The sequence below is a fragment of the Notamacropus eugenii genome, chromosome 4 (genome assembly GCF_028372415.1).
Source record: "Notamacropus eugenii isolate mMacEug1 chromosome 4, mMacEug1.pri_v2, whole genome shotgun sequence".
NCBI classification, from domain to species: Eukaryota; Metazoa; Chordata; class Mammalia; order Diprotodontia; family Macropodidae; genus Notamacropus; species Notamacropus eugenii.
This window is the reverse complement of record NC_092875.1, coordinates 290,864,908-290,879,634: the sequence shown is the minus strand read 5'-3', so window position 1 is coordinate 290,879,634 and position 14,727 is coordinate 290,864,908. Positions and strand designations below refer to the sequence as shown.

General features: G+C 39.6%; 1 protein-coding gene and 1 long non-coding RNA gene across 5 annotated transcripts in view; one reads left to right on the top strand and one right to left on the bottom strand.

The window, feature by feature from the left end:
* The window catches only part of NCOA2 (nuclear receptor coactivator 2), a 346,666-nt gene that overhangs the window by 33,485 nt on the left and 298,454 nt on the right, over positions 1–14,727 (top strand). The window lies entirely within an intron of this gene.
* Positions 1,143–14,555, bottom strand: LOC140501334 (uncharacterized). 2 transcript variants are annotated; one of them, XR_011966137.1, is made up of 2 exons: positions 13,986–14,555; positions 1,143–13,686 (listed from the first exon to the last, which is right to left on the bottom strand). It is a non-coding gene; the product is annotated as an uncharacterized lncRNA (long non-coding RNA). The 2 variants fall into 2 exon arrangements; XR_011966138.1 differs by having other exon boundaries at positions 1,143–13,683.

Genomic DNA, 14,727 nt, shown 5'->3' with positions numbered 1-14,727 from the left:
TTTCTTCATCTCTAAAATGAGCTGAAGAAGGAAATGGCAAACAACTCCAGTTCTTTGCCAAGAGAACCCCAAATGGGGTCACAAAAGATTCAGACACAACTGAAAAATGATTGAACAGTAACAGAACCTTAGAAATCACTTAGTTGAACTCTATTGTTTTGCAAAAGAGGAAACTGAGGCCCGGAAAGTTTAAGTGATGTGCCCAAGGTCATATAGGGAGTAACAGCAGAGAAGTTAATTGAGATTACCTGATGCCACATCCTGCACTGTTTCCACTGTATCACACTGTCCTCATACATTGGCCTTCTCTTTTAGCATAAATTTAAAAGACATTTAATGTTTATGTTTGTATATATTCTTATGTTTAAAAAAACCCCAGGAATTCAAGGGATTCTTTCTTAGAGTCTACAAATTTGGCCTGGTTGGCCTCCCTGACCACTGTTTTCTTTCTTTTTGGGGGGATGATTCTCATATTATTTATTTAAATTATTTTTATTCAAACTTATCTTCTTTAGAGTAACCTCATAATTTTTTAGCCCCTCTATTCTTGCCTCCTTCGTCTCCTTTTAGCATGCTTTCTGATGTTCTGTAGCCATTGACGAGTCCAGACTTTTTTTTCATTTTCATACTTTATCACTGCTTCCTTTGGTACTTGGTGCCATAACATTCTTCTGCTTTTTCTCCTTTCAAATGAATTTGTTATTTTATTGATTGCAATGGGAGCTACGTGGATTTGAAAATAGTAATGCATTGATGTCATGTGAGATTGTATTTATTTATTTACTCTACAGAAAGTATGTTTGCTTACTTATCATACTGAGCCTCACTTTATATGTTGTGTCAGTTTGATCTAAATGACAGTGCTTGGCAGATCTTCTGCAGAAATTACTCAGGTCCCCAGGGTCTGTGGCACACGGCAAGAAACCACTTTTCTAGGTCATTGTCTCATGCCAATTATAACTTTAACACCACAAAAATTGTTGGGCTGCTGTTTTGAGAGGCAAGAGAGATGTGCTGGTAAATATTTAATAACTGGAAAAAATAACGTACTTAGGACACACCTTTTAGTTTAGTTTGCATCATTAACATTTTTTCAATCACTTTATAAAGACGAGATAATCCACAAAATAACTAATCAAACCTTGATTTGTAGCATTTAATGATTTCTGATGAACAGATGCTCACAGTAAATTTAACAATCAGTTCTCAAAAAGCTAGTATGAACCGGTTCCAAAACAACCCTGGAGTCATTTTTATATTCTCCATGATATTTTTCAGAGACAAACAATCCTTGTCACTAACTTAATAGATTAATTTCTGCCTCAGAAGAATATGTCTTTCATTGGGGCAGCTAGGTGGTATAGTAAATAGTGTATAGGGCCTGGAGTCAGGAGGACCAGAGTTCAGACTCCTCAGATATCAACTGTATGACCCTGGGAAACTCACTTGTATGATCCTGTTTGTGTCAGTTTCCTCACATATAAAATGTACCGGAAAAGGAAATAGTTGACCACTTTAATATCTTTGCCAAGAAAACCCTAAATGGGGTCACAAGCTGTCGGACATGACTAAACATCTTTTATTATCAAATGTATATGTCATATAATTCTGTGATTTGTTGCTAAACAAACAACTCCACAGGATCATAGCTCCTACCATCATAGATTTAGAATTGGAAGAAATCTAGTCCATCTCTACATTTTACAGATGAGCAAACTGAGGCCAAGACAGTTTCATTGATCTGCTCAAGGTTATTCATTCACTTCATGTAAAAACACCTTTGTAGGACTAGATACTCCCACAACAATGGGAGTTTTTTCTTTTTCAAGAGTATGATTTTACAAATGAAATATACAATCTGGGGTAATTGAAATTTGCCCTTTCTGTAGTAGTTCTAAAGAAAACTGGAAACCAACCAGTGCTCACCAACTGAGGACTGACTGAATAAACTGAATTTTATGAATACTATGGAATTGTATTGTGCAAAATAAATTACAAATAGGAGGAATACAATGAAATATGGGAAGGCTATGAACTGAAACAGAGCAAAGGGAAGCAGATCCAGGAGAATGAGCCATACAATGATTACAATGAGGTAAATAAAAAAGAAAATTAAAATAAAGGCACAGAGAATATTACTCTCATAATGTATTAGAATAATATTCACATCAGAATCAAATTACATCCTATGGTAAGAATTAGAAATAAAGTACAGTATAATAATAACACCTTATTTTTGTGTAATCCCCAATTTACAAGGCAATTTTATATTCATTTTCTCATTTATTTCACAACCATCATGTGAGATAATTGGGACAGATAGCATTGTCCCCATTTGACAGATAAGGAAATTTGAACTGAGAAAGGTTAAGTGACATACAACCTCATATGATGGGCATATTCAGGAGTCTGGTGAAATAGAAGTTCTGGACTTGAATTCAGGAGACTAAAGTTCCCATCTCAGCTCAGATGGGTGTCCTTTAAATAATTTGATCACTAAGAATTACAGGATATTATAATTGTTTAATTAAAGGGATAAAAAATTAAATATGAACAGGAAATTAATTTAATATCAATGATCTTGTGGAGATGCTATATGGCTACGAATTATTCAATATCAAAGTCTTAGAATTATAATCACTGGTGACCCAAGTGGCAATGGAAAGATGCATGAGGAATGTAAGCAGGCTGCAGCCACTGAACAATGATTTCCTACTGAATTCCAATTGAAAAAATTTGCAAGAAACTGGCAAAATAAACTTTCATATGAACAGAATGGGATATTATTTTGTTTTAAGAGATGAATACAAGGAATGCCAAGATATGTACAAACATATGAATTGATTCATTAAGTAAGCAGAACTTGGAACACAGTAAGTAAACATGACATAAACAATATAAATTAAAAAAAAAAACAATAAAAAGAAGTACTGCTGTGTAATTACTGTGATCAATCGTGGTCTCAAGGCCAAGGAAATAGAGCTGTCTCCTTTCAGTAGAAAGGTGGACTATAGGTATGAAATGTTGCACACCTGAGAACTTTGTACACAGCAACAACCACAGAGTGCAAGGAATTTTTCTGGTAGACTTAGTACTTGGTTGCAATGCAATGACTTACATAATTCCCAATGGTCTCTTAAAGCAAAATGCCTTCCACATCCAGAGAAAGAACTGTGGAATTCGATAGCAGAATGAAGCTGATCATTTTCTTTTGTATTATGTTCTTTTATGCAACATGACTAAGGTGAAAATATACTTAATAGGAATGTATGTGTAGAACCTATATGAAACTGTACGCCATCTCAGGGAAGGAGTGAGGCGGTGGCGGGGAGGGAAGGGGGAAAATCTAAGATATATGGAAGTGATTGTAGAACACTAAAAACAAATAAAATAAAAAAGAAGAAATGTTGTACACCTTCTCAGACTGATTGACATATCATTTGATTTTGCTTAACTGATTGTTTTTCCTTTATCATAAGGAAAAAAATCGCTGTTGGGGCAGGAAGTGGTAATGGTGGTACTGCTGGGGGAGGAGGAGCATACCCAGAAATGTCTATGGTATAAAAACAAAAGCCCCTTAGGCTTATCCCTAGGAAGCAGAAGAGTAGTCTCCTGCTCTCTGGGGACCTGCTACGCCACTTTGTTTAAATGGGAGTTCTGGAAATTGCCCTGGAAGGCATAAAATAGGATCTTAGAGTAGGAAGGGATCTGAGAGGCAAGTCCAACCCCTGTTATAGATGGGGAAACTGAGGCTTGATAATTTAAAGACTTGCTTAAGTTCAGAGAGATAATAAACATCAAGGGCAGTATTTGAATCCAAGTGCTCTGATTCTCTTCCATTATAATCAATAAACCTTTTTTTAGGGGAGAAATAGGATTTGGAATATGATTATTCAATATCTTATTTTATTACTTTATGTACAAGTTTATTTTTATTTCCTCAACTAATTGTTGTGTAACATTTTGCAACTCCTTCCTTTCCCCCCCCTCAGGATGATATTGCAAGTGAAATATATATCCTTAGGATAGTTTCAATTGATTTTTTCCTCCTAATCATTCATAATGTTCTTTTGCATAATTAGCTTCTAGGTTCTCCCCTAAACCAGGGACAATATTTGTATTATAGTTGTGAACTGGATCATTCCTTTAGATTTCTGTGTCTTTGGAAAGCTTTTGTATGCCTTGTGAAATATTTTTAGGTTTTGGATGAAAGCCATTATGAAGTAATATTAGCAATCCACTAAAACAATCCTAATTTTGTGCAAACCTCCTAAAAACCAGTTAAGTATATTTTCTATGAGACTATGTTTAAATAAATCTCCCTCTTGGAGGGTTGTTGTTGTTTTTTTTTTTTTTCCGGGGTGGGGATGGGGGGATGGAGGAGTGTTATGTTATGAGGTCGAAGAAAGCAAAGTAATTTCTCAAGTCACTGTTTTAAGTTAGATTTCATAATCATTTAGGAGTACAATGCTAGGGACTTTAAAGAAGCTGAAAATGACATTCATAAATCCAAGACCAGTCAAGGTATGATGTGGGCTCACCTTATAAAAATTTTCTACAAAAACAGGGCCTTTCTATTTTAAAACTTAGGAAATACTGCTAGTATGAGTGCTCCTAACTGAACAGAAATGTTTGTCAAGTGGTCCACCGTTACAAAGGCCTATTACGTTAATTTCATAGAAAGCAAAGGACGCATTAATCTTCAGAAACTAAATCTTCCATTAGGGGGAAAAAAGGCTCCAGAAATATTTATTCAGACTTTATGTTTGTTTTGTAAAGGCAGCTCCTTTACTCTGGCTACAATTGAGAGGAGGGAATTTTACAGAAACCTTGAATTGTAGCATAAATGTTCTTTTCCACTTCTAGCAAAATTTAGCTCCCTATTATAGAGTCATAGAATGTTATTGCTGGAAGAGACCCTATAGATCACCTAATCCAACCCCCTCATCTTTCAGGTAAAGAAAATGTGGCCCACAGAGATGAGCCTCAGGGAACATGGCCAAGATCACCAAGTTTAGTTGGTGGTGGAGCTGGGACTAACATTAACAGCTTTGATTTTTTGTCCAATGCTTTTTCCATGGCACTGATCAGCCATAGCGTGTGATACTTAGTGGGGGGAGAATTTCCCTCCTTTTGTGAACAAGGACAGCATTTGACCACGTCTTCCACTCTATTAACACATATTTACTGGGGTCATGATACATCAAAGTTTCTGGTTCAGTAATATAGTAGCTCTGTGATCATGGGCAAGTCACTGAGCTTCAGTTTCATTTGTAAAACATGGTTAATCCTGAAAAGTATTATATGAACTGATGCAAAGTGAAGTGAGAAGAACCAGAACATTGTACATAGTAAAGGCAATGTTGTACAATGATCAGTTATGAATAACTTCACTATTCTCAGCAATACAACAATCTAAGACAGTTCCTAAGGACTCATGATGAAAAATGCTATCCACTTCCAAAGAAAGAACTGATGGAGTCTCAATGCATATTGGAGCACACTATTTTTCACTTTCTGAATTTTTTAAATTTTCTTTTCCTTTGGGTCACATCTTCTTTTATAACACAATAAATATGTTAATATGTTTTACATGATTGAGCATATATAACCTATATCAAATTGTTTACTGGAAGAGGGGAAGTGAGGGAGGAAAGAAGGGAAAGAAAGGAGAAAGGGAAGGAGGGAGGGAGAGAGAAAATTAGAAATCCAAAATTTAAAAAACAAATGTCAAAATTGTCTTTATATGTAATTGGGGAAAATAAAATATTATTAATTCAGTAGATTATCCTTGAGAACTGCTGCAGCTGAAAAATACACTACCCTTGAGCCAACCTGGTGATGAGACTCCCTGTACTTATCTCTTACCTGGACTAGTATAATGGCCTCCTGACTGGTTTCACTGCTTTAAGTCTCTTCCTGTCCAATCCATCCTACACATAGCTAGGTGCCAGTGATAATCCTAAAGCACAGATCATAATGCTGTTAGAAGAGTTCCTATGTCTCCTATTGCCCAAGGTAAAGCAGTAATTTCTCCTTTGGCATTTAAAGCCCTTCATAATCTGATTCAGGGAAGCTAGGTGGTGCAGTGGAGAGAGTCCCTGGCCAGGAGTCAGCAAGACTTGAGCTCAAATTCAACCCCAGACTCTTACTAGCTGTGAGATCCTGCGCAGTTTTCTCTGACTCAGTTTCCTCATCCGTGTAAAATGAACTGCAGAAGGAAATGGCAACCCAATCTAGTATTTTTGCCAAGAAAACTCCAAAACGGGTCATAAAGAGTCAGACACCACTCTAAAACAACTGAACAGCAAATAATCTAACTTCAGCCTACCTTTCTAGATATCACCCCTGTTTACTCACTTAATGGTCCAGCAAACTGACCTGCTTTCTTTTCTTCTAACACAAGATTTCAACTCCTGTCTCAGTGCTTTTCCATAGGCTGTGCTTCAAGCCTGTGATACTTTGAATCCTTAATGCTATCTCCTAGAATCCCTGGTTTCCTCCAAAGTTAAATTTAAGTGCCATATCCTATATAAGGCCCAATGGTCTCTCTCCTGCCCCCAGCTATTAGGGCTTGGAATTTACTTTGTTTAGATTCCGCGCTTATGTACTTGTGCCTATCGTTAGCCTGAATGGAATGTAGAATCCTTGAGGGCAGGGGGCTGTTTTTCTTTTTCATTTCATATTCCCAGGCACTAGCTTAAAGCTTGGTTCCCAGTAGACACAATACAAGCTTGTGGATTGATGTTTTTCTTATCAGAACTATCATTAGAGAATTAGTACTTAGTATTAAAATTAGTTCATTAATTGATATTCTATAGGAATATAAATATTAAATATTTTATAATGGAAAAGGGACAGAAAGGTCAAGACTGGGAGGGTTTGTTTTGTTTTGAATGAAAGAAAGCAAAACGTTTTACATTTGTATCCGTGGAATTTCTGTATTTTTTTCCTGTGGTCAAAGGTTGAAACTATGGGTAGTCTTGCATCATGTGCTGGTGAGGATACAAAGAAGCATAAGACTTGAGTTTATCCTTCATGAGCTTACAATCTAATCTGGAGAAAAGATTTCAATAAGTTTTTAAAAATTTTTAAAGTTTTAGACAACTGCTCAAGACAATAGAGGGCAGCTAGGAGGTGCAGGGGATAGAGTGCCAGGCCTGGAGTCAGGAAGTTTTCTCTTCTTGAGTTCAAATCTGGTCTCAGGCACTTAATAGCTGTGTGACCCTGGGCAAGTCCTTTAACTCTGCTTCAGTTTCTTTGTGTATAGAATGAGCTGGAGAAGGAAATGGCAAACCACTTCAGCATCTTTGCCAAGAAAACCCTAAATGGGGTCACAAAGAGTAGAACACAACTGAAAAATGACTGAACAACAAGATAATAGAAGAGATATCATAAGATATGATTAATTGTGGTTAACTGATGCAGTGAAAACAACAGCTGAATTTGGAGTCAGAGGATGCTGGTTCAAATCCTTCCTAGGTTTCTCTCTATGTGACTTCTTTTAGGTCTTGATTTCCTCATTTGTAAAATGATGGGGTTGACCAGATGATCTCTAGGGTCCCTTCCAACAGAGGTCAGGCTTCTCCATTCTCACATTCATTAGCTTATTAATGAAACTCCTATGTCACTGTAGAGGGACAATACTAACATGGTAAATGAAATTAAGGCTCACATCTTGGGAACTTAAAAAGGGGAAGATAACAAAGTTACTGAATGTACAATATTAATCAAACATTTGGGCAGGTAATTTATTCTTACAAAGAAAAGGAATGCCAAGCATAAAAATTAAGCACAGTATACATTAATCGGATGATCATAATAGAATTCATTAACTTAATTTACAATCAGCTAAGGCTAATATTTAAACCTTATCAGAACATAACTTGGTTTTGCAATACTGCTGATTGGCCAGGTTACATTTCACCTAGACTTGGCTTTGTCCAAACCACTCCCAGTACTTGTCTTCTGGTAAAAAAAAAAAAAAAAAGTCCAATTTTCTTGTCAGTGGCCATCACCTGCAATGTAGACACTTCCTTGCTCTTGCAGCCTGGGGACTACTGAGCTGCTATACTCAACAAGCTGCCCAGGTCATTTAAACTCACAAGGTAACCAGCTGAGGAGAGGAAATATACAGAAGGAAAGAATAACAGGGGCCTAGGTGCAAACTTGCTTAATTGAATCCACAATTCCATGTGGAGCTGGCACCTCAGGGAGAGGGAAAGCCCAGTCTTACCCTTACATCTCTAGCAAGAATACACTATTTACTATGTGGAAGAATCTAAGTGCAGAGGTCCAAGATGAAAACTCTCCCCTTTTAGGAGATGCAGCCCCCTGTCCTTTGCTGTTGCCACTGGGCTGGAGGAGGATTAAGGAGCCACATGTTTTCCATGTCATTCTAAAATGCCAAGTCCTTTCAGCACTGGGCTACCACATGGCCAGAAGTAGCCAGGAAGTTAGTCATCCACCAAAGGCCCAAGCAATGAGTCACTGTGTCTTTAGAGTTCCCAGAAGTTTCTGGGAGAGTTCTGGTCTTATGTTCCATGGACTAGCCCCTATAGACACACTCAGTTTCCACTATATTACTGAGCTTACCAACATTTACAAAATGGAGATCATGTTAGATTGGTGGGGTCAGGAAAAACTTTATGAATGTAAATGGTGCCTTGAAAAATTAACAGATTTCAACAGAAACATATTCAGGGAAAGGAGAGGCTAAGGCACTCTAGGTGGTGGGGACACCACAAGCAAAAGGTCTGGCAACAGTAAAATAGTTATCAGAGGTCTGAGTAGTCCAGGAGGAGTGGAAGAAGATGCTGACAAAGGAGGTCTGGGCCAGTCTGCCAAGAGCCTTGACCAGGCTATTTAGACTGTCTATAACAAGAGCAACAAGGCGACAGGAGCGATTCTAAGCTATTCTGTTGAGTAGGGAAGGAAATAAGATGAAAATGAAGTTTTAGGAAAATTAATTTGGCAGGGTTGTGCAGAATGGACTTGATCCAGGAGAAAATGAAAACATGCAGATCATTTTGGAGGCTACTGAAGTGCCAGTCTGAGGGGGTAAGGGTCTGAACTAGCTTGGTGGCTTTAGGAATGGAGAGGCAGGGACACTAATAGAAGTTATAGGATCTAATGATTAATTGGATTATAGGAAAGAGAAAAGGGATGGAGAAAAGGGCAGAGTGGGAAATAACTCAGGAGTTCTGAGACTTGGATAATAAAAGATGCCATTGATGAGTCAAGTCCAACTCCTCATGACCCCATTTGAGGTTTTCTTGGCAAAGATATGAGAGTGGTTTGCCATTTCCTTCTCCAGCTCTTTTTACAGATGAAGGAACTGAGGCAGACAGGGTTAAAAAACTTGCCCAGGGTCCCACAGATAGCAAGCTGAATTTGAACTTGGGAAGAGGAGGCTTCCTGATTCTAGGTCTGGAGTTCTACCCAGTAAGCCCTCTAGCTACCCTTATCATTTACAAAGAACTTTATAGAGAACTCTCTTGGTCCTCACAACAGTCCTATGAGGGGGATATTACAATATCATGGTCCCCATTATGGGGCTCAGCAGAATTATGGAATTTGCCTATGGTCATACATCTAGTAAGGTGAAATCCAAACCTAAACAACTACGACTCAGAGTCCAACATTCTACTATGCCAGTATTTCCTGATCTTTTCTTTATTATTAATTTAAAAAATAGAACACTCAAGACAAACAATCAAGTTTTGAAGAGTGGTTTGCTTATCAAGCTACTGAATTTCAGGCAATTGTAGTATACCCAAAACAAAGAACCATCTGAAATATGGAACTTGAGCTAGAGGTCAGAGCTGAAAATATAGATTTTGGAAAAATCGATAAAAAAGTGGAACTTGAAGGTGTAAGAATAGATGAGATCTTCCAAATACTCAAGGGTCCTTGGGAGGAGAGAGGAAAAAATTAAATCAACAGGTTGTTGTTGTTGGTTTTATTAGAAAGATGCCAAACAATTGATTTGTCTTTTTTTTTACTCACACAACTGAAGTTTTAAATGAAAAGACTGGTGTTTTGTGTCATACCAGACAGGGACAGAGAGAAAACCTTACTATAACAGAAAATACTGGGCAGGAGAGAATTTATCTATTTTAAATTAATCTATAAATATGATTTTCTAATTGCATGTTTTTTTTTTTAATATTCTCCTCCCCATTCATTAGAAAAAAATGGGCAAGAGAGGAATAGGACTAGAATTTCTTGAACTACGTTACTCAGCAAGTCCAGTTTTCTTCCTGCTATATATTGTATAATCTTCTAGGTCACTTCAATGACTCAATTATGTTTCATTACTGCCTGTCAATATGTTTCTTCTTTACTAGTTTGTCTCTCATTGTTCCATAGTCACTTACTTTTCTTTCTCATTAACTGCAAGAATTTCCTTTCCCTTCATGGTTTGTCAGTCAGCCAGTCAATATTATTTGCCTACCATGTGCCAGGCATAGTACTAAATAATGGGGAATCTCAAAGAAAGACAAAGGACAGTTCCTGCTCTCAAGGAGTTTGCCATCTAATGGGGACAGACAAGATAAATGAAAGCAGGAAAGGGAGGGGGTGGCACTCCATATGGGGCAGAGGGGAGAAGTCTATAAAAGTATAGCTAGCTGGAAAAGGAAGAAAGGATGGTCCTAGATTCCTTTCTTAAACAAATGGAAGCTCTGGGAGAGGCACTGTGTGCCTCTCCAATTAGAAAGAGAATCATAGCAAAGTTAGAGAGTACTGATGGAGTATCAGTGCCAAGGTTGAAGCATTCTCAAAGGATGGATGAAGAGGTTCTTGGGGCATGATGGATGTCCAGAGGAGGGATATTTTCCTTGTTGTGTTGTGCATCTGGTCAACATTCCCAGCCCTATGTCTCTGCTGTCTTTTCTTTTTATTGACATCACTAATGGTAATAATAGATCACAATTTACATAGCAGTTTCCTCTCCAAAATGCTGTGAGAGAGGATTTACTTGTATTATCATCTGACTAAGAGACAGAGGGTTGAAGGTTGTTGTTGTGGTTTGTCCTTTATTCTTGAAGAGGACCACAACACTACGGAGCACAACTAAGCTGCATGCCTAGGGTCCCACAGGAAATCATTACACTGCCAGAACTTGAACCCAGAGCTTCTGATTTCCACTTCAGCATTCTTTCCTACACCATTCTGTCAACTATTTGACTCCTTCTAGGTGAGAGTTCTTGTATTCATCACATACAGCTAGGTCCCAATTAATGCCATTAATGAATCTTGTGAGGTGGTTACATTATTTGAATTTGCACTGCATATTTCCATTGGGTTGGAATTAGTTACCATATCACAACTTCCAACTGTATGAATTTCTAGCTGTATTCCCAACTTACTTTATCATATTCTCTCCTGAAGAATTCTGTTTTTCCTTATTTCTTGATTGTTTATTGAGCACTAGTGCAATTCTTCATCAGTGATACTGATAATTGTGGCTAGGGTTTGTAAAATTACTGTAAGCTTATGAACTTTTCTTGTGTTTTAGCATTGTGTGTGTATGTGTGGGGGGTGTTACCCTACAAGGGGTAGGGACTAATGGATAGGAATAGGATTAAAAAGAAAGAATAGAATCGGTTTAGCATTAGAGGACCCTCAAATGGTAAGAATAATGCAGGAGGGGAAAAAAACATAAAGAGGAGCAAGGCATGGCCCAGACATGACTATTTCCCTGTGCCTAATAATTCTCATAGTAGGTACCTCAGTGGGTAGAGCCTTGGCTCTGGAGTCAGGAACACCCGAGTTCAAATATGACCTCAGACACTTAATAGCTGTGTGACCTTGTTTCCCTTAATCCACTGGAGAAGCAAATGGTGAATGACTCTGGCACCTTTGACAAGAAAACCCTGTGGAGAGTATGGGCCATGGGGTCATGAAGAGTTGTACATGACTGAACAACAACAATAAGTCTCATAACACAAAGGATTAATGTTTACAGTTTCTTTCTTCCACAGCTCACATAGCATTTTCAGTGATGGTCTTCTTTTCATTTTTACTGTCACTTCCCAACACTCCTCTACCCTAACAGAACCCTTCTCTATAACAGATAAGTACAACTGAACAAAACAAATCTAAACACTGGCCATTTCTGACATATTTTGCCTTCTTGTGTACCTATCCATTACTAACTACCTGCTGATCAAAAGGCATGCTTCCTCCGTTTGTACTATGCAGTCATGTTTAATCGCTTCATTGATCAGTTTTGAAATCTTTTAGTGTTGTTTTCCTTTAGGGTCACAGATCTAGAACTGAAAGACACCTCAAAGACCATCTAGTTCAAACTCCTCATTTCATAGATGTACTAACCAGGGACTTGGGAAGTTAAATAATTTACCCAAGGTCATACAAATAGTACTCTAGTAGCAGACTTGCCCGGGAACCTCACCCCTCCGACCCAGAGCTAGTGTTCTTTCCTGTAGAGTATGTATACCACCAGTGGTAACTGTTATTCTTCTCTGGTAGTTCATACATTCAGGTCAGACAGGTCTCTACCAGTTAATATTACTCCTATTTTACAGATGACAAAACTAATGCACAGAGAAGTTATATGACTTCTCAGGGTTATAGAGTAAGTCAATGCCTGAATTGGGCACAGAACCCACTTCCCCTGACTCTTACCAGATTATACTGCATCTAAGCTACTTCTTAAAAAAAGGATTGATCCCTTTTGAGGCTTTAAAAAACCCCAGTTGTTTCTGCATATCTTTTCCTCCACAGCATCTCCTATTAAAGATAGAGAAAAACAGCAAAGTCTTTCATTTGCCAATGTACTGGACATTCAACATCCATAGTCTCCCCTACCCCACGAAGAGGGAGTTAGTAGTGTCTCATACTGCCTGTGGAACCAGTTAATAATTTCATTTTTAGCTGCCTTTTAATGTTTTTAATTATACGACTATCATCATGTTTAACATTCTTCTGGTTCTGCTTTCTTCAATCTAAATCAATTCTTATGTCTTCCAACATTTCTCTGAATTCCTCATATTACTTGTTTTATTATAACACCATAATATTCCATTACATTCATGTATTACAATTCATTCAACCACTCACCAATTAATGAGGACCTACTTTGTTTTCAGCTTTCCCAGCCACAAAAAAAAGTGGTGTTATAAGTATTTTGGCATGCATGAATTTTGGGGAGTACATACCTAGTTGTGGGAGTAGTCAGGCTTTTTTAAAGAGTCACTTGTATGTACCCAAAATATGTAAACTGGATGTTTTCTTAAATAATGCCTGGATACAATGAATCACCATTAGGTAATGGTGAGAAGAAGAGTGCAGAGTACAGCAAAATGCCAGGATCCAGAGTCACTACTAGGATTCTTTTGATGGGTTGCCATGAATTAAAAAAAAATCATCAGCAGGTAGCCAGCCCATGGGTACCTAGGTTAGTCCTCTGAAAACAGACTCCATCTGTTGGCAGAGCCTTTCCAGCAGGAGAGCTTACGTTCTTCTGGAATAGGCTTTGAGCACCCAGGGTCACTTCCAGGCCACAGTGAGGCACTGGGGAATGCAGGATTACCTCGGGACTAGGACTGCTGAAGTAGGTGGGCTCTCAATGGGAAGGCTGGAGGATTCCATCTTTTCTGTGTCATGTCCACCTCTGGCAAGCTGGATAGCCCACACACTCCTCAGAACGTTTGTCACCTACTTTAGTAATGGAAGGAAATGTCAAATTTCATGTCAATTACAGAAAACAGAGTTTTGGGGGGGGGCATCCTACTTCATGCACCCCTGGTTAAGAATCCCTGCTCCATCTTTTCCTCAAAGAAGTCTGATTGGACTACTCCACTCTAGTCCCCACCAAACTGAGCTTCTGAGAAAGTGCCTCACATTTCTCGTATTAAAGATGGAAATTTAAAACAAAAACATGCTTCAAGTGTTCCACTGTGCCCCACCCAAGTCACCTCCTCCCCTCCTCAGTCTCTAAGATTTGAATGAAAGGGCACCTGTTCTCTCACAGCCACACCAAAGCCAGGAGGTGCCCACCGCCCCTCTCTCCACTGGGCTGTTCTCAGTTTCTGTCTCTCTGTTTCTTTCCCTTCCCTGTCACAGTTAGATAAAGAAGGAGGGTTTCCGAAAGAGAACCCTCTGGGTGAACCTGGCAAGGTTCGGGTTCTCGGCAGTCGGGCGCCGGGTTCTGGTTCTTTCTGCTTTCCCCCGTTCTGGTGGGATGAACTCGCTCGGAAGCAGCTGGCCTCCCCTCGCTTCCTCACTTAAGCACACGTGCACGAGGAAAGACTTCGGGAGGGGATGAGGAGTGGACAGGGATGCCCGGAGGAGGCCCGCGCCGGGCACCCCAGGGGGCCCGATGGCCCAGCCCCACGCCTTCCCCAAGTGCGCGGCGGCCCTGAGGTGCCATTGTCTCCCCTCCGCCGCACAGGCCCTTCCTCGGCGGCTCGCCCTTTCTTTGCTTTGCTTTGGCACTGCCCCTCGCCTGGCCGAGGAGCCGTCGCTTCACTCTCTTTACACTTCCAATCGCCCACAGGATCGGGCACCCTTCCTCTGCCCCGCCGGGCGCCCCCTCCCCCCTTCCCACACCCCCCACGCTGCTTTCGCAGCCCCCCGCCCCACCTCGGAAGACCGGGCAGCCCCGGACACCGTGACCCCCTCCCCCCGGCTCGGCAGTCCCGGGCGCCCCTTCTGCCACCTTTGCCCCCTCGCAGGGCCGATGTTGCGGAGCCGTGGGAG